Here is a 27,642-nt window from a genome sequence, read left to right as displayed (position 1 = left end):
GTCGTGTTCGCGTGTCATCTTGTGACACGCGTGTCATAGGTTAGCCATCCCTGGTATAGTGCATGACGAAACTCTACACCGAGGTGATACCCGCATTGAATGTGGTGGGCGACAGTTCGAACAACTGTTGTTCATTAAAGTTGTTCACATTCAATCCACGAACCTACTACGCTGGCGTGGCCGGGGGAGAGGTGATACCCCCACGTGGTGCGTCCCAGTTGGCGGATAGGGGGGTCCTAACCGGCTTGCCGGCGGACTTGAGCGAAATAAAATACCTCTCGCGGACCAAACACACAACCCCCTGTGGGTGGGGGACGCATTCGAAGAATACACCCACGGTATCCCCTACCTGTCTTAAAAGAGGCGACTAAAAGGGGCTACCAAGCAATGATCAAATTAGAACCATGAGACTACTTGTAATTAGTACCATCACGCAGGGAACATCATGGGTCGCTTTTAATTGCGCTTATTCCACTATGTTAGGTACCAAATAGGTTTGTGATTCGTAGCGACTGTGTGTGGCTCAGGATGCATTTTTACAGTACCTATGATTCGTATCCCTATAAGAGCAACACCATGGTTCTGCCTTGCCTGTGATTAGTACCCACTATGTGAGGAACACCACGGGATAGTGCGCGTCCCTGTGGTTAGTCCACTTATGTGAGGAACGCCATAGGTTTGCGTGGCCTGTAGGCTATAGGTTTACGTTGCCTGTAAATAGCACCGCAGTGTGCGAAACAACATAGGTCTGTGTTACATGTGAGAATTTCTTTACCTGTGAGTAGTACCATAATGTGTGGAATACCGCGAGTCTACGCTACTTTTGATTTGTACCGCAAAATGACAAATATCATGGTTCTACTTTTCTAGCAATAAGTACCATTATGAGGGGCCGGTGATCTGGATTTTGGAGCCGTTTCGATTACAAGCATCATCGATTCAGTATTGTGCTTTAGAAGCAGTCCCTTGGTCAGTAATACTATTGTTTAACGCTAGTTTCTGGGAATGTGGGGCATTGCGGGTTGGATCCACTGATTGTTTTAACTTCATATCCATCCATTCATTCTTCGTCCTCACGTTTTCGAATTCTGGTCAGTGGGGGATAATGAATTTTTAAATTGTCATAACATTTCGTACCATTGGGGTCGATGATCTCGATGTTAGGGCCCTTTAAAAACAATCATCATCATCATGATCAACATCATTCAATGCCAAGTGTGTACGTATGTACGACAACTAATTCGAAAATTGACCATTATGTGTGGACCATAATCTGGGAGCGCCAACTCTCTCCTGTGCCAGGGCCCGCTTACAACAGCAATAATCATCACCATTATCATAGTCATATCTCCTGTCTAGAGCCAATGAGCTAAGAGGTGAAATAAGTTTAAATTTGTGAGATAGTGGGCTAGAACTCCACCACTGGCAACCCTGAAGACTAATTTCTGTAGCTTACCATTTTTACATCAGACCGTGACAAGGCTGACCTTAATTAAGGTAACGGCTGCTTCCTTCAGAGTTCCAGCCCTTCCTTATCCCCACCGGAAACCTGTATGGGACAGTGAACAAGTAACATAAGATCTCAACTGCATTTCGGGTGGATTCATCATAATTTCCCTGTCTATCTCCATCGGTTCTCTTTAATTTCCATTCCCTATGGGTAGGAGTCCCAGATAAAGAATACAGCCACCCTGTACCCTGCCTGTCGTAAGAGGCGACTAAAAGGGGCGCCCAAGGGATGATGAAATTAGAACCATGATACTACTTGTGATTAGTACCATTACGTGAGGAACACCATGGGTCGACGTTTCTTGCGATTAGTACCACCATGTGAGGAACACCATGGATCTACGTTACCTAGGATTGTGAGGAACACCACGGGTATGGGCGTTGCCTGTGGTTGGTATCATTGTGTGTATCCCACCGAGGCGCGGGGTGGGCACTCGGCTGCGCGGACTAATGACTATGCGAAAAAGGTGCCGTACGCTGCGCAGGCGTGTGTCGGTTCCCCTGTGTTCAGAATGGGTCTGCGTTAACTATGAGTAGTACCACTACATGAAGCACACCACGGGTCTACGTTGCCTCTGATCAGTAACACTGTATATGAGGAACACCACGGGTTTGGCTGTTGCCAGTGATTTGTACCACTATATGACGAACACCATGGTTCTGTGTTGCCTGAGAGTGGTACTATAATGTGTGATACACCGTGGATTTGCATCACCTATGATTAGTACCAATAGGTGAGCGGCACCAAGAGAGTACGTGGCCTGTGATTAGTCCCACCATGTGAGGAACAGCGCAGGAATACCGGCGCCGGTGATTAGTCCCAATGTGCGAGAAGCACCATAGGTCTGCGTTGGTTGCGAGTGGTGCCCTTATGTGAGGAACACCATGGATTTGTGTTGCCTGCGGGTGGTGCCATTATGTGTGATATACCATGGTCTGTATTATCTGTGATTAGTACCACTATAAGAGGAACACCATGGTTCTGCTTCACCAGTGGTTAGTACTATTATCAGGGGCCGGTGACCTGGATTTTGGACCTTTTTTTATAACAAGCATCATCTCAGAAAAGAAGGCATTTTGAATTGGATCCATTGATTGTTTTGGATTTATGGTCATTTTTTTCATCATCATTCGTTTTATATTTTAGTCAGCGGATACATTTTCAAGTTTTAATTATCGTTTCATTTCGTTGCACCTTGTACCATTAGGGGCCGATGACCTAGCTGTTAAGCCCCTGTAAACAAGTATCTTCATTATCATCTTTAATTTCCCAGTCTCAATGCAACGACCTTCTTCTTCTTCTTCTTCTTCTTCTTCTCTTCTTTTTCTCCTCCTCCTCACTCTTTATACCGGGTGATTCGGAATGTAGCGCTGAAACTGAATTAGCCCATACAGTGGTTGATGGGCAACAGTTTTCGAATGGGAACGTCACGGAAAGTATGAATGATAGGACTTTGCTACGCTAGCAACGCTATTCGTGATACAACCAGTCTCTATGATCATTGATGTGCACATACGACCTTCCAAGGTATAAATATGACATGCGGATTAGAGTAGATGTAAGATGTGGTAGTTACGTAGGAATGAAAACGTTAGCATAAGATACGGTGGCATAGACAGCTGCATCAAACCAGTCTGTAGCCTGATGACATCATGGTCAGTTCTTTTAAACTCGTGGTTTATCGTTGCACTAACGCTCGAATGTTTTCGGCGACACAAGGCTGGGAAAGAGCTAGGAGTGGGAAGGCTGTCGTTTTAAATAAGGAGTGAAAATGAGAAACCACGGAAAACCATCTTCGGGGCTGCTGATGCTTGGACTCGAACCCTCCATCCTCCATCTTCCATGTGCAAGCCACGAACCTGCTACGCAGGCGTAGCAGGGGGAGAGGTGATACTCCCACGTGGCGCGTCCCAGGTGGCGGATAGGGGGGTCCTAACCGGCTTGCCGGCGGACTTGAGGGAAATAAAATACCTCTCGCGGACCAAACACACACCCCCTGTGGGTGGGGGAGGCAGACGAATAATACACCCACGGTATCCCCTGCCTGTCGTGAGAGCCGACTAAAAGGGGCGACCAAGGGATGTTTAAATTGGAACCATGAAACTGCTTTTGATTCGTGCCATCACGCGGGGAACACCAAGGGTTGCTTTTACTTGTGCGTAGTACCACTACATTAGGTACGAAATTGGTTTGTGATTAGTAGCACACAGGAGCACCGCGCGGTCGGCTTTTGCAGTACCTGTGAATAGTACCACCATATGAGCAGGACCATGGGATGATAGCTACCATGGTTCTGCCTTGCCTATGATTAGTACCCACTATATGAGGAACACCACGGGATAGGGAGAGGTCCCTGTGGTTAGTACTCTTCTGTGATGAACACCATAGGTGTGCGTTGCCTGTAAATGGCGCCGCAAAGTGGGAAAACAGGTCTGTATTAAATGTCGAATTTCATAAGCTCTGAGTAGTACAATAATGTGTGGAATGCCGCAAGTCTCTGCTACTTTTGATTAGTACCGTAACAGGACAGCTACCATGGTTCTATTTTGCTAGCGATCAGTACCGTTATGAGGGGCCGATAACTTCGATTTAGGACCCCCTTTTGACTGCACGCATAATCGATTCAGTGTTATGCTATAGCAGTAGTCCCTTGGTCAGTAATACGATATTGTCACGTCCGTTTTTGTGCCTGTGCGACATTGACGGTCGCAACCACTGATTGTTTTAAATTCATGTCCATCCATTCATTCTTCGTTGTCACATTTTTGAATTCTTGTCAGTGGAGAATTTTAGACTTTTAATATGTCATTTCATTTCGTCTCATTTCGTACCATTAGGGGCCGATGACCTAGATGTTAGGCCCCTTTAAACAACAATCATCAATCAATCATCACCATGTGCAAGCTCACAGCTATGCGACCTTAACCGCAGGCCAACTGGCTCGGTGTGAGTAGGACCCATGAAATTAAAACATGTAGTTTTATGTGACTGTCGATATTGTGTTTATAGCCACGTGACCTCCAGTTTTACGTGGGACTTTTCATTTCAAGAATCCAACTTTTACTAAAGCGCTGTTTAAGGAGCCTGGTATGAAAACAAGGAATCTCAGTGTAGTTTGAACTCAGTATTCCCCAAATACAAGCTTACAGCTGCACAACCCATAACACTTGGCCTTCCCACTCGGGTGCTGCACTTCCTGCATTCTGGTAACCAAATACTTTTGGGAGAGAGGCGGAAGGGGATTTCTACTCCTTACCGCTCTTCTTTCAGGAAAGGTGCTCTACGTCTGTCGGGTGTGTGAAATGCACGTGCAGTAGTATTGAACCTCACAATAAAGGAAACCCTTCAGGGCTTCCAACAATGTAACCATTCCTTTACTTCAGAGGACGGAAGAATCGCGAGCAGAGAGAGGAAAATTTGGGAGATGTAAATTGCTCTCGAGAGGACTGTTTACCTTTTTATAAGTACGTAAATCACCTTCTGTTTACTACATATGTTGTAAGAAAATTGCCTCTCATTAGCCACAGCACCAACAACTGTGAATTATTATTAGTATTATTCTTTCGTTTCAGCCGGCCATGGATCACGCACGCTATTTCAACTGTTTTCTGTCCTCAGCCGTTGCCTACGTTATAATACAAGGCCTGGAAATAGAGCCCGTAAAACGCTATGGAAGTGGTTACACTGAAGTTCAATGCCGGGCCGCTAGGATCGCTTTCTTGCCCCCTGTCTACCAGGTTCGCGCCTTTAAACGTGTTCATTAACTGAGTTGGTTGTGAATGTATTATGTATTCATCTGATGTTAAGCATTCGCAGTTCCAGTCATTGTTTATTCACGAGAAATTAAAGGTAGTGGAATTTCGTTTCACAAGTTTCCAGTGAATGTTCAATGTGCGAAACATGCAGAGGAAGTATTACGCATGAGGTACGAATTCATGCTGATCGAAGTAAGCCTCTGTTCCTAAGTTTTGATCCGAGTTACGTCATAAGAATCGGGCGATCCCAAAATTTGTCACTGGACTTTTTTGTAAACAGTGCTACTGTGACCGGCGATCAAGAGAGGCATCTTCAAACTCAGAAATCTTAAATTAGGAAACCAACGAAGAAAATAATTTGCCTAACAAATTTGGTGAAAATGAATGTAGCAAGAGCTAAAAATATTGTATTTTCCCCTCAAACAATCTCTGGTTTGAAAAGTATGGAGGTGGTTTGTCCCAAGAGCATTAAATACAGTTTAAAATAAGGCATTTGTTTTATGGAGCATTTTATGAAAATGTTCGATGCACATAGCGTCTGCAACACCTCACATGGAACATATTCCAGGAACGAGAACAAACGAGCATATTTTAACCGGGCAAGTTGGTCATACGGTTAGGGGCGCGCGGCTGTGAGCTTGCATCCGGGAGATAGTGGGTTCGAATCCCACTGTCGGCAGCCCTGAAGATGGTTTTCCGTGGTTTCCCATTTTGACACCAGGCAAATGCTGGGGCTGTACCTTAATTAAGGCCACGGCCGCTTCCTTCCAACTCCTAGGCCTTTCCTAACCCATCGTTGCCATAATACCTATCTGTGTCGGTGCGACGTAAAGTCACTAGCAAAAAAAAGCATCTTTTAGTACTGAAGATGAACGCCTCAGTTGGTTAATTAATGATTTCCTGTTATATATTAAGAAACTTCAAATGCATTCAGAGAAGCTAAAAAATATTCATGAGAGAACTGTATCAGGCATAGATCTTGACTACCCAATCCGCTGTGGCCTGCGTAAAATACCTCATAAGTATACATTTGCATTATGCATTGACGAGGAACCTAACGAGCTATGATATCGAGCTCTCCTTCAGCTACCTAAGATGCCAAGCGGAATAAAATGACATTATGGTTTGTGTGGCAAAAGGAAAAACAGACTGTAAAGGCTGTTTAGAACATATCTCTGCTCCAGCTACTCAAAGTCTAATATTGTGTCTTATTCATTTTCAAGATCGAGGAGCCTTCAGATACCGAAAATCATCATCTGTGGCACTCCTGCAGTGAACTACGGAATTCGTCACCTCCGCTACGCACTACTTGCCCCGAAGAGAGTTACTAAAAGGTGTACGTTTAATTTTCGAAAGACATGTTCAACAGTCAAATTAAGTGTGGAAAGTGTAAAGGCGAAAAGCCACCTCTTTTTCTATTATGCAAATTTCTGAGACCTCTGTTAGACAACATTGCTTTCAGCCACTCAAGTAGAAGAAAGTTTTGAAACTTGATAAGAAGCCCCTCAAAAGGAAAGGTTTGAAACTTCAATGACATATCCAAGCCAATGCAGCACCGCTCTATAAATAAAGTACTGTCAATACTCGCAAAAACATTCAGTTTTCTTATTTAGGATATAATTTACTTATTGACATATACGGCCATGCGAATACAAGGGAGCAAGAATGCGATCCTAGTGGCTGAATGGTGAACTAGGAAGCAACCTGTTTCCACGAGTGCATTTCAAGGCCTTGTATTATAGCGTAGGCAACGCCTCAGCTTTAACACTCGCCCATTATTCCCGTGTCCTTCTTCGGTGAGCTTTCTTCCGTTTTTCGGTCCACGTCTTGGCTATCTTAATTTTAGGTTTTGTTCGAAAACTCTGTAGACCTTAAAGTTTCTTCTTTAAATGGTCACGTTGCAACATGTCATCACGTAAGCTCCCCATTTCTTGCATATCTTTTTCCACCTCGGTGAACCAGGACACTTGAGTTTTCTTATTCAGAAAGTAGACACTGATTCGAGTGGACTTTTTCATTCGTGTTAAGTGACTATAGAATGAAACCCTTTTTTTTCTTAATAGTGTATGTTACTTTCTCCATTATGTAGATAGTACATGATTGTGCCTTCTCATATATTCTCCATTTCCCTTTACAGGGCACATGATCTTTTTTAGAATCTTCCTTTCTTTGGCTTCTGCTTGTTCTACCAGACCTTTCTTATTCACTGAGAGGCATTCTGCTGGGTTTTTTTTTTTTTTTTTTTTTTTTGCAAGTTGCTTTACTTCGCACCGACATAGATAGGTCTTACGGCGACGATGATACAGGAAAGGGCTAGGAGTGGGAAGGAAGCGTCCGTGGCCTTAATTAAGGTACAGCCCCGGCATTTGCCTGGTGTGAAAATGGGAAACCACGGAAAACCATTTTCAGGGCTGCCGACAGTGGGGTTCGAACCTACTATCTCCCGAATACTGTCTGCTGCATATAGAAATTCAGGTCGAAATACTGTACAGTCATATCAAAGCTTGGATTTGAACGATATTGATAGTTTGTTATAGATATCTTTTTATTAATATGTTTACCATCCAGGGTTGGTTTTCCCCTCGCACTCACTGAGGGATCCCATCTCTACCGCCTGAAGGGCAGTGTTTTGAAGCGTGACATACAAAACTGGGGAGGAGTATCAGTACCTCATCCGGGCGACCTCACCTGCTATGCTGAACAGGGGCCTCGTGGGGAATGGGAAGTTTGGAAGGGATAGGCAAGGGTGTGGAAAGGAAGCGGCCGTAATCTTAACTTAGGTACCATCCCGTCATTTGCCTGGAGAAAACGAGGCAAACCACGGAAAACCACTTCGAGGATGGCTGAGGCGGGAATCGAACCTCCTCTACTCAGTTGACCTTCCGAGGCTGAGTGGACCCCGTTCCAGTCCTCGTAACACTTTTCAAATTTCATGGCATAGCCGGGAATCGAACCCGGGTCTCCGGGGATGGCAGCTAATAACACTAACCACTGCACCACAGAGGCGGACAACTGTAAATCAATCCGTAGGAAAATATATTTTTTCAGCACCGGCCTTCCAAATATTTATAATTTCATTAAAGTTCGTAAAACCGAGACATCTATGCGTCACTTAGAAGTATGGGCAATAGGAATAAATCTGTTTCACGCAAATCATTATTTGTACAAAATAAAATAATTGCATTTCGCCGCTTCCTTTCCAATACTAGACGTTTCCCCCGCGTGGACGAAAGCATTCGATGAGGACAAACTGCTCACTGCAAGGAACCAGAAGAGCTTTCAAGTAAATATCATAAAGCAAAATTCCCTACTGCTCCATCTCACCGATCGAGTTAGCTACGTGTTTCGAGGGGTAATTATCAGCCTGCGTTTGGGAGGTAATGAATTCGAATACCATTGTCGGCAGACCTGAAAATGTTTTTTTTTCTTTACGTCGCACCGACACAGATAGGTCTTATGGCGACGATGGGACAAGAAAGGGCTAGGAGTGGGAAGGAAGCGGCCGTGGCCTTAATTAAGGTACAGCCCCAGCATTTGCCTGGTGTGAAAATGGGAAACCACGGAAAACCAATTTCTGGGCTGCCGACAGTGGGGTTCGAACCTACTATCTCTCGAATACTGAAAATGTGTTAGTGCGACGTTAAACCACTGCCAAAGAAAGAATTCTGCCGATATCCTCATTCTTCGAAGAGCAGGAACTCTTCCACTAAGAACGAAAAATATACTCTTGCCGATATCCTCATTCTTCGAAGAGCAGGAACTATTCCACTAACAAAGAGAAATATTCTCTTGCTGATATCCTCATTCTTCGAAGAGCAGGAACTCTTCCAGCAACAAAGAAAGGAAATTATCTTGCCGATATCCTCATTCTTCGAATAGCAAGAACTCTTCTAGTAGCAAAGAAGACGTTCTCTTGTCGATATCCTCATTCTTCGAAGAGCAGGAACTTTCTTTTCAAGTTGCTTTACGTCTCAACGTCACAGATAGGTCTTATCGCGACGATGGGAAAGGAAAGGGCGAAGAGTGGGTGAAAATAGAAAACCATGGGAAACCATCTCCAGGGCTATCGACATTGGGGTTCGAACCCACTATCTCCCGAATACTGGATACTGGCAGCACGTAAGCGACATTCTCTTGTCGATATCGTCATTCTTCTTCTTCTTCTTCATCCTATTTTTCCTGTGTTAGGAGAATTACCAAGTTGTACTTCCCCTTAAGACAATAATCACTATAGCATCACAGCGTGACGACATCCTCAGCCATATTGCTTAGCTTTCCTGACCGTCTCGACTGCCTCTCGTATCTAACTGCACCTGAGTTGTACTCCCGAGGCTGACAAGGAACCGCGCCAAGTGTAACAACCTGATTTCCCAGAGACTTCGCTCGGCGAAAGAAACACATGTTTTGGCTTATCCGTAGACACTCGACCGTTGAAGTTTCCGACGTGCTGTATGTGCCGTTTAGCGCATAACAAGTTCAACCGACACAGTGGCGCAATCGTCCCGTGTTCCAAATCTCATTTAATTGTTTCTTTTTTTATTTCATTTATCTACTTGTATCCATTGACGAATACTACACGAATAATTAAATTAGTGGATACAAGGGTGTTATGTTGATTGAAAAATTGCAACCGGGTTTCACAAAACGTGTTATGCACTTATTATGTACAGTATAGCCTATATATTTATGTGTCTCCGTGGCTCAGATGGCAGCGCGTCGGCCTCTCACCGCTGGATACCGTGATTCAAATCCCGGTCACTCCATGTGAGATTTGTGCTGGACAAAGCGGAGGCGGGACAGGTTTTTCTCCGGGTCCTCCGGTTTTCCCTGTCATCTTTCTTTCCAGCAACACTCTCCATTCTCATTTCATAGCATCTATCAGTCATTAATAAATCACTTTATGAGTGGCGACCCCATCGTACTAATAGCCTATATATTATTCATTCATTACATCCCTGACCCGGTCAATGATGGGAAAACAGGTTGTAGGTTTTTATTTTTTATAGCCTATATATGTGTGTTATTTTTCAGGGATAAAATATTTTTTTATAAGTTCAGTCTTATATTAACGCTTCAGAGAGATTCGTTGCATTTTCTTGGTTGATACCGATCGTAGAAAATATTAGAACATAGACATTTCGCACACCAGGACCATCGCACGGAGGCAGGTTTACCACAGGGTGGGAATATCACTCGGAAAAGAAGCTTCGTTAATATTACTGAAGATTTCACGTGTTGGCAATAAGATTACGACAAACCACACATAACGGATCATTTTATCCAAAAACAGTTTCAAGTGAGTGGTTTCATTCATTTATTACCGAGCTCGATAGCTGCAGTCACTTAAGTGCGGCCAGTATCCAGTATTTGAAAGTTCCTTTTGGGGATCATTGTAAGTATCTAGGTGTTAATATAAGGAAAGATCTTCATTGGGGTAATCACATAAATGGGATTGTAAATAAAGGGTACAGATCTCTGCACATGGTTATGAGGGTGTTTAGGGATTGTAGTAAGGATGTAAAGGAGAGGGCATATAGGTCTCTGGTAAGACCCCAATTAGAGTATGGTTCCAGTGTATGGGACCCTCACCAGGATTACCTGATTCAAGAACTGGGAGAAAGAAGACGAGCTGCTCGACTAAGTGGTATGTTACGAGCTGTCAGCGGAGAGATGGCGTGGAATGACATTAGTAGACGAATAAGTTTCAGTGGCGTTTATAAACGTAAGAAAGATCACAATATGAAGATAAAGTTGGAATTCAAGAGGACAAACTGGGGCAAATATTCATTTATAGGAAGGGGAGTTAGGGATTGGAATAACTTACAAAGGGAGACGTTCAATAAATTTCCATTTTCTTTGAAATCATTTAGGAAAACGCTAGGAAAGCAACAGATAGGGAATCTGCCACCTGGGCGACTGCCCTAAATGCAGATCAATATTGACTGATTGATTCGGGAGATACTAGGTTCGAACCCCACTGTCGGTAGCCCTGAAAATGGTTTTTCGTGGTTTCCCATTTTCACACCAGGCAAATGCTGGGGCTGTACCTTAATTAAGGCCACGGCCGCTCCCTTCCCACTCCTAGCCCTTCCCTGTCCCATTGTCGCCATAAGACCTATCTGTGTCGGTGCGACGTAAAGCGAGTAGCAAAAAAAAAAAAAAAAAAAAAAAAAAGCATTCATTTTTCAGACAGAACATACTGCAGACGAATAAGGACAACGACATTTTAAAATACATTGAACAAAACCATTCGTTTAGTAATCGTTAATGAACAAAAGTAAATAAATGGAAAAGAAAAAAGAAAGATCATCGGAATGTAAAGACGGGGTGAAAAAGTGTGAAGCCACTGCGCCACCGCATCGGTTGAAATTGTCACGCGATAATACTCACGTACAGCACGTCGGAAATTTCCAGCGTCATTTTCTCCGAAACGGTTGAGTGTCTACGGATAAGCCGAAACATTTTGTTCGCTTATTTCGATCCCTCTTTCACAGGGCACAGTTTTTGGGAAATCGGGTTGTTGCACTTGGCATGCTCCTCTCGTCAGTCAACCCCATTCTAGCCCTTAGTCCGGGTTTGAAACCCTCGAACAAACCGGAAAGGGAACGGGGACCTTCGGGAAAAAGAAAGACACACCATTGCTACAACATAGTGCAATTATAATGATGATGATTATGATGATGTGGGATAATATTAGTTATCCCCCCCCCCTCTGTCTACTGTGAGGGTGAGCCTGGGTAATTGGTATAACAACAAAAGTGTGGGCAAATAAACACTACAGGATGGAAAAAGAAACTAACAGAACTAATTCATCAAACACAGGATGACAATTGGTATTTTTAAATGAACCAACCACAACACTAGTGTTGGAACACAATAATCACTCATCCGGTGACGTCACAACAGCTGTCATTGGCCACTTGCTGCATGTTAACCACGTCTCCAAAAAATGACATATTGGCCGCACGTCAGATATATTGACAAGAAGCGATACGTCAGGTACGTCACGAAAGGGACTTATAACAAAATAATATTCTGTTGTTAATTTTACTGGAAATGAGTTCGTAAATTACAAAGTATAGTGAAGCTCATTTGGTGTATTTAAATCTCGGATCACGATCATGCATTGTTATTTTATCTACCAAATTTGCAGAAATGCACCTGATCTCTTAAAGTTTCCTTGGAAAATTCTTAAAACCATGATCATGATGATGATGATATTTACTATAAGCTATTTTGGGTCTCATATTTCGTTGTATCAACTCCATCCCTCACAGGGTCATAAATAGTGAGAAGTGTTTTGACAACATGGATTTCTCGACTAAGCCAAAATTGATCAAACTGGTTTTTTACTCTATGGCGAGCCATAAGTTGCTCGACGCTTACCCTAAAAGTTAATGTTATCTGTGTTTTTGTTGGAGGGTTTATGGGATTTATTTCACCTGTTGGAGGGTTTATGGGAATTTGTTTTCACCAGACTGTTAGCTTTAACAATCCCCTTGATTTGCTGTATGAAATGTTGATTGACCTCTCCAGTAATGGAACATCTCCAACTAATTCGAAAATTTATTATTATTTTATTTAGCTTATGGCTAGTACATAACTCAACATACAAATATTCAAAAATATAACAAACAATATAACACCTTAAACAATCAACCAATCTCTAAAACAGTTCATAAACTTAAATCCAAGCTGTCCAACCATTGTACAACCCCGTCAGGAGCACACACAAACTCCTTCAGCTGACCGGAGTATGACCACCTAGGACATTCGGTGACAATATGACGGATGGTCTGTTTCTTCTCACCACAGTCGCACTCAGGGGAGGAGCGCATACCCCACATATGCAACAATAAAATATGAAAACAGGATGGTGCACTCCTTCACTAAGGCCACATTATGAGGGACTTGTCAAATGATATATTTTGTTCATGGACTATAGACTGGCCTGCGTGTTCCCCAGATCTGAAGCCAATGGATTTTTCAGCACAGGGAAAAATGAAAGATCGCGTTTATTGAGGAAAATATTGGGATCTGGTGCACTTCCATGACTGTCTGAATTCATCAAAATATCATTCCAAGTTATTCCTGAATCCATTCGTGCTTCTGTACTTCTGTTCCTTCTGATTAGTGTCAAGAGAGAGTTGTCCAGTTGAACTTCCTCTTATAACAATAATCACCACCACCATCACCATTCACATTCATCTTTCCTATGAAATGGCGTATGGCTTTTAGTGCCAGGAGTGTCCCACGACAAGTTCGGCTCACCAGATGAAGATATCTTTTGATTTGACGTAGGCGACCTGCGCGTCGTGATGAGGATGAAATGATGATGAAGTCAACACATAAACTCAGTCCCCGTGCCAACGAAATTAACCAATTATGGTTAAAATTCCTGACCCTGCCGGGAATCGAACCTGGGACCCCTGTGACCAAAGGCCAGCATGCTAACCATTTAGCCATGGAGCCGGACACCTTTCCTATGGTCAGGTCTTATTCTCATCCGACGCCACCGAGCGAGTGGGTTACGTAGCTGTTAGCTTGCATTCGGGAGATAGTGGCTTCGAATCCCGCTGTCGGGAGCACTGCAGATCGTTTTCCGTGATTTCCTATTTTCACACCACGCAAAAATGCTGGGACTGTACCTTAACCAAGGCCACGGTCGCTTTCTTCCCACTCCTAGCCCTTTCCTATCTCATCTTCTCCATAAGACCTATCTGTGTCGGTGTGACGTAAATCCAGCTGTAATGAACTGACCCCGACGGTATTAGATTTGTGTGGCCTAGGAAGTGTTACATTTTCACACTCTTCGTGTTTCTTCATTTTCCTTTTCCAAAACACTCGTACGCAGGGTCGCATTTCTTCCTCTAATGATCGTTAACAGAGGGTGGTTGCCCAGTTGTTCGACTTCTTGATAGAATGGTCTGCATACTGGTCTTCGGTTCAGAGGGCCCCGAGTTCGATTCCCGGCCGGGCCGAGGATTTTGCATGATTTTGGTTAATTCCTCTATTTGGGAGTCTGGGTGTTTGTGTTCGTCTTAATACACGTCCTTTCATCTACGTACAACCTGCCCCACTACCACAGAAACATGCAATAGTGAATATATCCCTCCATTTAAGGTTGGCGTCAGGAACGACATCTGTCCGTAAAACTGGGCCAAATCCATATCACTTGCCGACTCCAATAAAATAGGGAAACAAGTGAAAATGAAATGGTGTATGGCTTTTAGTGCCGGGATGTGTCCGATGACTTTGGATCGGCAGATGCAGGTCTTTTGATTTGACTCCCGTAGGGGACCTGCGACTCGTGATGAGGAACCCAATCCCTGTGCCAGGGGAATTAACCAATTATGGTTAACATTCTCGATCCTGCCGGGAATCGAACCTGTAACCAAAGGCCAGCACGCTAACCATTTAGCCATGGAGCCTGACGGAAACAACTAAAGAAGAAGAAGAAGACGTGTACTTGTCTCTTAAAAGAATAACTAACACCATAATATTCAACCTGAACTCCCACTAGGCTGTAAAAGGAAAATTTTCCATCCGACAGATACTGAAGAATACATATTGGTCGCGGGCCTGTGGTTCGGATTCCATGTAAAATTAGAGGCGCAATGGTTACGATGTCAATTATACTTCTGAGGACGCTGTCTCTCTAAGAAGTTTGGCTATCAAACTGAATATGATTACTCGCGAAACAGTGGCTTGAGAGATTTCAATGTAAGTTCGTCCACACAAGCGGCGCAGGTCTTTTAAGCCAGGAATTTCTCCTCCTCCCCACAGATTCAGTAGTCCAGTAAAAATGCAAGGTTAGTCTTTAATAATTAAATCACTTCCTTTGGCTAGGAGTGTTCATTATGCGGTTGTAGTTGTATGTTATCATAACTGCTATTGTATCTAGAAGTTCTGAGCACTTAAACGTGATTGTTTAACTTAATATGGGTTCGGAGTATTTAAGATTTGGTCTCTCTTCCTTTACTACTTCTCCGTTCCTGGAACCTGTTGCGTGTTTGGCTGAAAAGCGAGAGTCATTCTCTCGATCTGCCAAGATCACGTTGCAATTTTCAAGAGAAATTATGGTATCTGAGGAACGTGTTAGGTCAGGTCTTTCTCTCCTCTTAATAGTTTCGCGAGAATTAGATGTCTATCTTAATGTTAGCACAATTGAGCTATTCCCACACAACACCGATCTGTTGTCATACTTCCCACGCTGCTGCCATACCAACATTCCCAGTCCCAAGCCAGTGCTGCTAAGCACGCCTGAGAAAAAAAGGTGCGATTAACACATGTCATGTGTACAATAGACGATTCCCTGCTCTTTAGCTGTTGGAGAGTATCATTTATATAGCGTATGGATCATTTATAAAACATTAGTGTAATTGCCGGTTGATCGCATGGGTTTTCTTTATTAAAAACCTCTTGTTTTTCTTCTGCTTTTACGAAAAAATAATTTTAAATATCCTTGGTTCTTAGGTCGAACAGAGAAACATTACGAGGAGTTCTTCTTAATCTGTTTATCCTCCAGGGTTGGTTTTTCCCTCGGACTCAGCGAGGGATCCCACCTCCACCACCTCGAGGACAGTGTCCTGGAACGTGAGACATTGGGTCGGGGGATACAACTAGGGAGAATGATCAGTACCTCGCCCAGGCGGCCTCACCTGCTATGCTGAACAGGGGCCTTGGTGGGGGATGGGAAGAATGGAAAGGATAGGCAAGGAAGAGGGAAGGAAGCGGCCGTGGCCTTAAGTTAGGTACCATCCCGGCATTTGCCTGGAGAAGAATTGGGAAACCACGGAAAACCACTTCCAGGATGGCTGAGGTGGGAATCGAACCTTCTTCTACTCAGATGACCTCCCGAGGCTGAGTAGACCCCGTTCCAGTCCTCGTACCACTTTTCAAATTTCGTGGCAGAGCCTGGAATCGAACCCGGGCCTCCGGGGGTGGCAGCTAATCACACTAACCACTACACCACAAAAGCGGACTTCTTCTACTTATACGAAAGAATAATTTTAAAATATCCTTGATTCTTAGGACGCGCAGAGAAACATTACGACGAGTTGTCTATATTTTTCCTCTGCTGTGGAGTTGTCTTTTACTTAATATCTTCATTGCTATTACGGGCAATAATAATAATAATAATAATAATAATAATAATAATAATAATAATACCGAGCTCGATAGCTGCAGTCGCTTAAGTGCGGCCAGTATCCAGTAATCGGGAGATAGTGAGTTTGAGCCCCACTGTCGGCAGCCCTGAAGATGGTTTTCCGTGGTTTCCCATTTTCACACCAGGCAAATGCCGGGGTTGTACCTTAATTAAGGCCACGGCCGCTTCCTTCCAATTCCTGCGCCTTTCCTATCCCATCGTCGCCGTAAGACATATCTGTGTCGGTGCGACGTCAAGCAAATAGCAATAATAATAATAATAATTTTATTGTTTTATTATTATTTTACGTCCCTTTAACACATTGAACACTGGCTTATTTGTAACGTGTTACCTGCGGTATATTGAGTATTTTTGCCAAAATTTGAAGCTTTATAACTTCGACACTTTTAGAGCTAAGTGAGTCATTCTTTTTTGCATCCTTAACTAGACTTATCTGTCCCGGTACTAAGCTCATTTGGTTCTTTTATTTTCGACATTGAAATATGAAAGGGGTCAATATACCGATAACCTTTTTTGAACTTTCTTTTCATTTATTTCAAATCATACCTGTAATTAATCTTTTTCATAACGAAGAAAGTGGCTGTGTGGGTTGGGTCACGTAGCTGTCAGCTTACATTCGGGTGATAGTGGGTTCGAATCCAACTGTCGGCTGTCCTGAAGATGATTTTCCGTAGTTTCCCATTTTCACACCAGGCAAATGCTGGGAGGCTTACCCTAATTAAGGCTACGGTCACTTCCATCACACTCCTAGCATTTTCCTATTGCTTCGTCGGCGTAAGACATATCTGTGTCGGTGCGACGTAAAGCAAAATTGAAAACATTTTTTCTCGTATTCACATCTAAAATTTTTACATTAGTATTAATGTGCTATCTAAAGACAAATTACGATTGATAAAAGTAATCCCTTTCTACAGTACAATTAAGAATATTTTGATTTCTTGTTATAAAGTTCGAAACATTTGGGTAAACAGAGAGGCGTACTGCTATTATCATAATAATTAGATAAGTATCCTTACCTGCATTACTGACAGAAAGTAGACATCATTCATCATCATCATCGCTGTCATTCACTTCGGATCCTGAATTCCAGTTTGTCAGTGTTTCTATCTCACTATCGCCCAAAGAATCAAACATCGTGACGTTACTCTAGGAACGAGCGGTAAAACAATGCGTGTAGAATACATGGTTGCTACTCTTCAGTACGAGGAACTGTAACGCTGTCATTCATACTACCTGGAGAGAATCGGACGTATTTCCACCATGTGATTATTTATTAGTTAAGAAAACCAAGCACGAGCATTGCTCGGTATGTGCCATTAAATAAAGGAGTCCGAGCAATGCTCGGGCGCCGTTTTCAATAACTACTTTAACGGTACCGGAGTTTTTCTTCCTGTTGGTAAATCCATAGACACGAGGCTGACGTATTTGAGGCACCTTCATATACTACTAGACTGAGCCGGGGTCTAACCTGTCATCTTGAGATCAGAAGGCCAGAGCTCTATCATCTGAACTACTCGGCCCGGTAGAATACGGTTTCAACATACAATAGTACGTGGTTTACTATATTCACTCTAACTTATTTTCTGCGCTTTCGTACATTTAAAATGAAAAAAAAACGTGAAGAAAACTTACTCTCTCCTTCCATAGCAGTCTCCCGATGATAAACGCACATTCTACAGGCATATTTAAATAATTCTTATTTAAGTAATGGTTTATCACACATTTTGCGGCATCAGACGCGTATAATCATTCACATTCAAAATATAGAACAAAAATGAAGCCAGTTATCAACGGCAAGGAGCTGCCTTGCTGAGGCGGTAAAGGCGTGCTCGGTTCGCCCGGAAGGACGTAAGTTCGAATCCCCGTCAGGAAGTCGTAAAATTTAAGAAACGAGATTTTCACTTCCGGAGGTGCATATGGCCCTGAGGTTCACTCAGCCTACACCAAAAATGAGTACCAGGTTAATTCCTGGGGCAAAGGCGGCCGGGCGTAGAGCTAACCAGTCTGCCCCATCACATGCCGAGGTTAACAATGGTGGAAGCCTTTACCTTCCACTCCTCCAAGGGCCTTCATGGCCTGTACGGAGGTGACTTTGCTTTGCTTTGCTATCAACGGCACCCTCTACGAATACCTCCCAGTACTCCTAGAAAGCCGCGGCTTGAGATGTGAACACTAACAAGCGCATGAAAATTAGCAACTCACGATTTACCGCTGGGGAACATTGCTCATTTCTCGTGTTTTACTCCCGGATAGAGGTTCACGTTTTCAAAGATGTCTTAGCTGTTACTCATGACCTAAGATTAACTTCTGTGCCAAATGTCAAGCTGAATCTCCTTGGTTTGATGGTTCCTGAGATATCGTAAGGAGTGAATGGTATTTCGGACTTGTATACATGTGCATACTTATGTCCGACTCATTGGCTGAATGGTCAGCGTTGAGGTCTTCGGTTCAGAGGGTCCCGGGTTCGATTCTCGGCCGGGTCGGGGATTTTAATCGCCTCTGATTAATTCTTCGGGCTCGGGGACTGGGTGTTTGTGTTTGTCCCAACACTTTCCTCTTCATATTCACACAACACACTATACCACCAATCACCACAGAAACACGCAATAGTGATTACATCCCTCCATATAGGATTGGCGTCGGGAAGGGCATCTGGTCGTAAACAAGGCCAAATGCACATGTGCGACACAGTTCACACCCGCGACCCTACAGGTGTGGGAAAAGTGGTAGAAAAATAAGAAAAGAAGAAGTTGCATGTATAGGCTATACTTATGGATGTTTGTTGTTAACCCACAAAGTAAAATTGGCCTACTGTCTCTCGCAATATCACTTTTAATAGGGTCCGGCTCCATGGCTAAATGGTTAGCGTGCTGGCCTTTGGTCACAGGGGTTCGATTCCCGGCAGGGTCGGGAATTTTAATCATTTCACCCTCATCACGACGCGCAGGTCGCCTACGGGTGTCAAATGGAAATACCTGCACCTGGCGAGCCGAACTTGTCCTCGGACACATCACGGCACTAAAAGCCATACGCCATTTCATTTACTTTTAATACAGCATGGCATCTCAAGGCATAGAATACATAGAACTTACATACACAAAACAGTCCTCTCCTTCTACCCCTTTTCCCACATCTATAGGGTCGCGGGTGCGAACTGTGTCGCACAACTTAATTTGGCCCTGTTTTACGGCAGGATGCCTTTCCTGACTTCAACCCTATGTGGAGGGACGTAATCACTATTGCGTGTTTCTGTGGTGTTTTGTATGAATATAAAGAGGAGAGTATTGGGACAAACACGAACATCCAGTCCCCGAGCTAGAAGAATTAATGAAACACGACTAAAATCTCCGACCCAGCCGGGAATCGACCCCGGGACCTTACGAAGCGAAGGACTCAACGCTGACCATTCAGCCAAGTAGTCGGGCCACATACACAAAATAATAAAAGATTGAAATAGATGAGTTTTCAAAGGCCATACACCACGTAATGTATAAAAATACCACTTAAGTCCGCCACATACTCATTCATCCATTACAGAACAGTAAAATGAAATATCTACGAGGGTGGAACAGTAAGTAATGAAAGAGAACCTCTCACATCAGTACTCTTCCTTGTTTTATTCCAGTTACCCACCACGTCAGTGTAGGTATATCACTGCTTCCTCCCGTGATCACTGAACCATGATATATCTAATCGGCTATTCTGTGCCAATATGGAATGATGGAGCGATGATTGCTTTAAGGAATCTAATCTCGAGGTCATTGCCCATTGTTAAATTGGGGTTGAACAATGCCTAATGCTATCCGATACCAAAGTCATATAAATGCGTGAACTAGTAGTAGAAAATGACCTGAGCTGCTGCACGACAACAACAGGCCAACCGCACACATGCATTGGTACAGCTATTAATAGATACTGGACCGTTCTGCCCTGACATGGCACCGACTGACATCCAACTTTCTGAGGCATTCGAGAAATTGTAACGTTCCAGACGTTACAGTGTAATTATGTTAATTTTATTATGTGTAATTAATTCAGGAATTTAACGTCATGATATTTATTTTGGTATGTAATTGTATTATAATTCATGTTTAATCATTTGCTCACTATCATTTCATTACTTTGTAACTACGACTTGTAAACGAGGGCTGAATATCCTAATATTCACTTAGATTCTTGCGACATTCGTTTAAAATTAACTTGCAGTAGATTTCCTCTATCTTGCCACATCACCGAGGAAGAAGGAAGGACAAATTTAGACACCAAGTTCTGGGAAAACCGAGCACGTGTTCAAGCGTTCTAACGTAAGCTACCGTATTTCGACCAGAATTATTCAAACTGATCACCGCCTATATTTTCAAAGGAGCGTCATGTTGCCATGGATACTGAGTGAAAGGACTAATAGAAGAACAGTTGATATCAGGGTTAAGACCCGTCAACTCTAATATCTGGAGTGGGGAGAGACGTGTCATCTGATTGGACCACGTGTAGCGACCTGTAATTAGCGCCAGAGAAGGTTATAAAAGGGCGTGTTGGAGCTCTTGGCTTCATCTTCTACTTGATCTTCTACGTGATTCTTATTGAGTTTCTACAATCTTCTACTTGATCTTCTACGTGATTCTTATTGAGTTTCTACAATCTTCTACGTGATTCTTATTGAGTTTCTACAATCTTCTACTTGATCTTCTACTTGATTCTTCTACTTGATTCTTCGGATTCTTCGTTTGATTCTGCATTCGTATTCTACATTAATTACTTCATTTACCACGACTTGGTACTTAGAAATTCTGAATGAGGGGTGTATAGCCACTCTCATCAGGAAGTACGTACAGCTCGGCTACAAGACCGGTTTGAACCAGTCTAAGTCAATAGGTAGTATTAATCTAGATAGAAATGAAACTTCAGAGAACATTTTCAGTAAAGTTGGAAGGATTCTTAATTGAGTATCCTCTCCATATAACCCAAGGTGGTTCTTCTAACTATGACTTAGGGCTTATCTCCAATATATGGGATAGAGCATAATAGGGAGTGTTAGTTTTGAAGTCATCTTCCAATTAGTAGGAGGTGCAATTTGCAAGGTAGGAATGGTACTTAGCTGCAGATGAAGAGATTTCAAAGACGACCGGTGATGTTCCAGCTACAAGGATGGAAGCTTTCCAAGGACCAGCAGAACAAGACTACATGGTGAGCAAGCGAGTTAAAGATATTGCAAGTTTTCGCGAAGTAGAGTCATTCAATTTTTTGTTAAATTCATTTTCTATTTTAAATTCAGTTCTCGTTAAACCGTCGTCATTTATATTCAATATAATAAATAGTATTTTTCTAGTTCACTTTAATCAATCTGCCTTAATTAGCCTTTTGATTTCTAATTCTCCTGCTTATTGATTAGTGCACTATCACCCCACCCCTGTGATAAGAGTCCGTCCAAGCTTGATTATAAATTTTTATCTTTAAGTCCTCAACTTAAAGATTGGCGCCCTTAGCTTGAATGGTTGCATTTCTCGTTCGATGATTGTTCTCCGAGAGGGGAAGTCACAAAATATGTAAATGTAGGATTAGAAACTGTTGGTGAGGATTCGAATGCCGTCACACCCTGACGTGTGGTTCTTCATCGGTTCTTTTAGTCGAAAGAGTTGCGTGGTATGCCGTTAAAACAAATGCTTGGACAAGCAAAAATCTATGTAGAAGGAGCGTAAATATTCGCAACCAGACGGCTTGTTACTTTACTTCTTGAGTCGCCCTTGTATTGATGAATAAACTGTTCTAGCCATTTTCCTTGGGGCTTAATGAAACCAGAAGTGAAGAGGGTACATTGCTTCCAGTAGCAATGTGCTTTTTAATAATGTTGGCTACGTCTGCAGATAAGAGAGAGAGAGAGAGAGAGAAAGAGAGATACTCATGATCTCAAGTTCAAAAGCTCGGTCCTTCCCGAAGTAGCCCGTAATGTGAAGAGCAGCAGAAATTTGATGCATTTTCACAGGAGTTCATAAATGAAATAGGAAATCACTGATTCAAAAAAATTCGTATATTTCTGCCTTGAAATGAACCATAAGAATGGAGTATCGCAACGAACAGCCTGAGGAGGTTAACGTTTAAAAAAAGAACATCCACACACCTACAATCGAATTTTGCAGGGGGAAAGTGCCAATTAGAAGAGCTGCAAGTATTCGGTTTAATAGTAGGAGTACGTGGTACTATAAGTAGTTTTTTAATGAATTTCTGGAACAGATTCGGCTTATAAATGTCCAGAATCAATATTTGTCTATTTTAAAATCACATCTGTATTCATGGCAGTTCCGTTTCTATTCCCGTTAATGTCTTAATAACGAATGTATTGTTCTTTTTTAGTGTGTGTTTCCACATGTTTAACACTCTACACTATATATTGTGTTATTGATGACATTTTAGAGATTTATTAGATGATGTTAATGTTCAAATTACGTTACTTTTTATGTAGTTGAACTTTTTCCTTGTGGCAATCCAGAAGTCGTTGAGTTTCTCAATATATATACTGTATATGTACAACCTGTGACAATAAAGTTCCGTGAATGAAGTCAGAACGGTCGATCCGGCAACATTGGCGCAACGCTGCATTTGCGTAGCAGCAGGTTTTCACCACCTGCTCCCAACGTTGATCAGTTGAGTATCGTGTGTGTGCCGTGTAAGACCTGTTTGACACAGTGCGTGTTTAGTGCGTTGGTTCTGAACTGCGAACAGGAATATGAACGACCAAAAGATCAATGTACAGTTTTGTTTTAAGCTTGGCAAGACACAGAAAGAAACGCTTGCGATGCTGATATGTGTTTATGAAGATCAAACACTGTCCTTGAAGTTTGTGTACGAGTGGTTCTCCCGTTTTCGAGGAGGCCGGGAAAGTGTTTCTGACAACCCCCGTAGCGGAAGACCGTCGACCGTCGTCAGTGACGAAAACATTGAGAAGGTGAGGACATTAATCACGAACGATCGGCGATTAACTGTGCGCATGATAGAGGATGAACTGCAGATTAGCCTTGAATCCGTGCGACAAATCGTTACCCAGAAGTTAGGGAAGACGAAAACGTGTTCTCGTGTTGTGCCACATCACTTGACTGATGATCAGAAGCAGGCACGTTTAGAGGCTTCACAGGATTTTGTCGAAATGGCGGATGCAACACCAAATTTCTTGAACTGTATTGTCACTGAAGATGAAACCTGGTGTCTCAGGTACGACCCTGACACGAAACGGAAAAGCATGGAATGGCGTTCTACGGGATCCCCTCGTCGGAAAGGTCAGAGTCGAAAAGTCACGCATCAAACTTGCTTTGAAAGGAAAGAGATTTGACGATATTCCCGACATCCAACGAAATTGACGAGGCTTTTGAACACCATCCCAAAGGAAGCCTTCTTGCAAAGTTTCCAGGACATTAATCGTCAATTTAAGGTCACCGTCGTGCATTGTTCATCTATGTTGATAGTACAGGACTGTTCACCGAACTTTATTGTCACAGGTTGTATAATATAGGCTATATCTTCATGAACGTTAGAGGTACATTGCCAAACGGATCCGAGGTTAAATGTGTGGTGTGACATACACAGATATGTTTTTATTGACCTCGTATTTCTGAATAGCAGGCTCACTGCTGAAACACATTAACTTTATCTCGAAGTGTGGCCCTATTTGTATGATCTGTCCCTGACATGAGGATAGTTTTTCTTTCAACTGGATGAACAGTTCGCCAGGGGCTGGATGAGAATATTACTGGACATTGGATTCGTGGACGGAGTCCAGATCATATACTGCTAGGTTACTACTTCTGGGGGCACCTCAGTTCTACTGTGTACACCAACAGGTCTCGACAACTAAAGGCCTTTGCGTACAGAATGCGGACTGCGGTTACGGGCAGGACGTCATGAAACCCAAAGCGGCCTGCGATCTCAAGATATCTCATACATTGCGTCATGGCGGGAAGTACTGGCAACTAGGAAGACCAAGAAGTGGAAATGGGTTCAAGAAAAACATTTGCAACGATAACAGTTAGGCGAATATCACAAATTATGTCTAGAATTACCGTCTGAGTTCCATGTACATCCTATCTTTCTCCATCTTTCTCTCTTCTTGTCGGCTTCTTTTTAGTCAACGTGTCTTCGGTCAGTCCTTCCGTGTCCATTTCAACAACAACAACAACAACAACAACAACAACAAAATACACGGCGCGACCAACAGAATCGAAACTCAATTGATCGCTGCCCGTTACGTCCTGGATGAGATTGTTATCGCAGATCCGTGTGTAATTTGCAGGGACGATGCATTTTTTCTTTCTCTCTCCTATCCATGTACCGTTCACAGGGTGTGGTGGCATGTCATGTGCGGCTGCAGAGTTTTTGCCATGCTCTTCTATCCTGCGCTAGATGCTTTGCTTGATGTACTCGTAGAGACCTCCCAACCCACTCCATCATCTAGTAAATCCACTTGCTGGAGATCTTCCTCGGGGGCCTTGTTCCTCGCATTTTGCCTTCCACAATCAGCTCTTCCATATCGACCAGTTCTTCATGATATGTGACCAAAGTATATTACGAAACACTTTCTGGCATCCAACTCGCTGAGGGCAGAATTCGCAGAGCGTGGTCGCAGCCCGTATTTTGTATGCCAAAACTTGAATTGCACTGGAGGACAACAGAAATAACACCTGCAATGTTAAGGAATGTGCGCCTTAGTCTTCTACACCGTTGCCTGTAAATAGCGCCGCAATGTGAGAAACACCATAGGTCTTTGTTATATGTGCGCATTACATTACCTGTGAGTCGTATCATAATGTGTGGAATATCGCGAGTCTACACTACTTTTGATTCGTACCGCAATATGACAAATACCAGGGTTCTACTTTCCTAGCGATAAGTACCATTATGAGGGGCCGATGACCTGGATTTTGGACCCCTTTAGACTACATGCATCATCGATTCAGTATTGTGCTTTAGAAGCAGTCCCTTGGTCAGTAATACTAATGTTTAATGCTGATTTCTAGGAATGTGGGGCATTGCGGGTCAGATCCACTGATTGTTTTAAATTCATATCAATCCATTCATTCTTCGTCATCACTAGGGTTCGGAAGTTCATGACCTAAGGAAGTACAATATATGCAAGCAAATATACCCTAACTAAATATGGCCTAAAAAAGGTAAAATATGACTTACCGTTAAGGATTTTAGGAACAGATAGGAAGTATTAGATTATTACCAACATTAAACGTTCCAAGCAAGTGATCAGCGGTAAAACAACAGACACAATTATGCAAATTGACAAAGCTACAATAGGTACATCAAACCTTTAAACATTTATTCAGTATCTTAGCCCTGAGGTGCATTTCACACTCTGGTTTTCTTAAAAACAATAAAAACACAAAAACGGAGTATTAGCATGATATGCATGATATTTGTTATCTGTTGGCGTAAGTTCACACACCATCTCTTTCTCGGAATCATGTCTTCCAAACCTGCTGGTGCTGTGTCGATTGCGGACACCTCATTAACAGTTTCGATTGCGGGCACAAAATATTTGGAAAGAGTGCCAGCTCGTTCCAGGATTTTCCACCCCTCGTTCACCCGTCTTAGCAATCCAGTTCTGCTCTAGTTGTCATACAGAATGTTAGCTTTACCACTGTATTGAGTTTTTAGTTCTGTTGTATGTTTCTGTTCAATAATCGTTGTGGTATTTTGGAATTTATTGAGACGGAGAAAGGTAAGGCGTGTGCCTTATTGCATTGTTATAGTTACAGACAGTTTAGAGTTAGTAAAAGTAGTGTTACCACATGGATATGTTTGAAGGAGAAAACGAAGAAGTGCAAAGGAAAATTATTTGCTAAAGGTATGTAACAGAACTTAATCTATAATCTTAATATATTAAATTTACTATTAGTGATCCAATTCACTTTTTCCAGATTGACAAACTTAAGGTCTCTCTGCACGTATCATGAAGCGTGTAGAAACGTTTTTAACTTAATTTGATTGTATTTATTAGCAACCAAAGTAATTGTTTTATTATTAAATATTCGTTATTATTAATATCTAATTACTAATTATTATGTATTTGCTTCCTTATTTTAGGTAATGAAGTCGTGAGAATTGTAATTCATGATTTCATACCTGCTGAGGCTCAACTGGTTCTAAAACAAGCAATATTTCGTGCAAAGAAACGGGCTAGAGAAGAGACCAGTTCTTCTATACCTCAAATTTATCTGAATAATTTCAAAATTTGCATAATATAGTGTATGAACTTGAAACACTCATTCCTCAGTTTGCAAATATTAAACATTCAATGTACTATGGAAGGAATAAGGATCATGGAGTGCAGAAAGAACCGAACTTAGCGTCAGAAATCATCCTCAGTGAAGAAGTCTTGAATGTTAGATGAGAAATAATTAGTAAAAACAAACTTCTTAAAAAGTGCAATCACTTATTCTGCCAAAGCAAGAAAAGCAGGTAATTATGGGACTAGGTCTTCATTATTTTAAAGGCCGAGTACGGTTAACAGTGCGGGTTCATGGCGTCCGTGGGTCTTCCGAACCCCTGCCGTTAACTTCATGTGCGGAGCTACACGGCAGGCCTACCTCGAAAATAAGCGAGCTGCTCTAAAAAAGGGCACGCAGTCTCAGTTAGCGCTAACAATGAGCCTTTACGCCCTTCCCCAATTTTTTTTATTTTCGTGTGGCTATTTCTAGCCGAATGCAGCCCTTGTACGGCAGACCCTCCGATGAGGGTGGGCGGCATCTGCCTCGTGTAGATAACTGCGTGTTTTTGTGGTGGAGGATAGTGTTATGTGTGGTGTGTGAGTTTCAGGGATGTTGGGGACAGCATAAACACCCAGCCCCCGGGCCATTGGAATTAACCAATGAAGGTTAAAATCCCCGACCCGGCCGGGAATCGAACCCGGGACCCTCTGAACCGAAGGCCAGTACGCTGACCATTCAGCCAACGAGTCGGACACTTGCACTAGTCATAAAAGTGCAATAAAGATACTTTATTTCACAAAGGCGTATCTGTAGGAAATAGGCACATCGAGACTACAAATAGTGTGTTCGCAATCGCGACGACACCAACCTGCTGCCTCTGTATTTCGCGAAAAGAAAGAAAAATACATCTACTACAGTATTTTGAAATCTTGTGTTTGAAACTCGACGCATATAACATGTACCTTGTTAAAAACGACTCCTCAATTAAACAAAAATCTTCAA

Source organism: Anabrus simplex, chromosome 4 (genome assembly GCF_040414725.1).
Source record: "Anabrus simplex isolate iqAnaSimp1 chromosome 4, ASM4041472v1, whole genome shotgun sequence".
Lineage (NCBI taxonomy): Eukaryota > Metazoa > Arthropoda > Insecta > Orthoptera > Tettigoniidae > Anabrus > Anabrus simplex.
The sequence above is the reverse complement of the archived record's forward strand: the minus strand, read 5'-3'. Positions refer to the sequence as shown.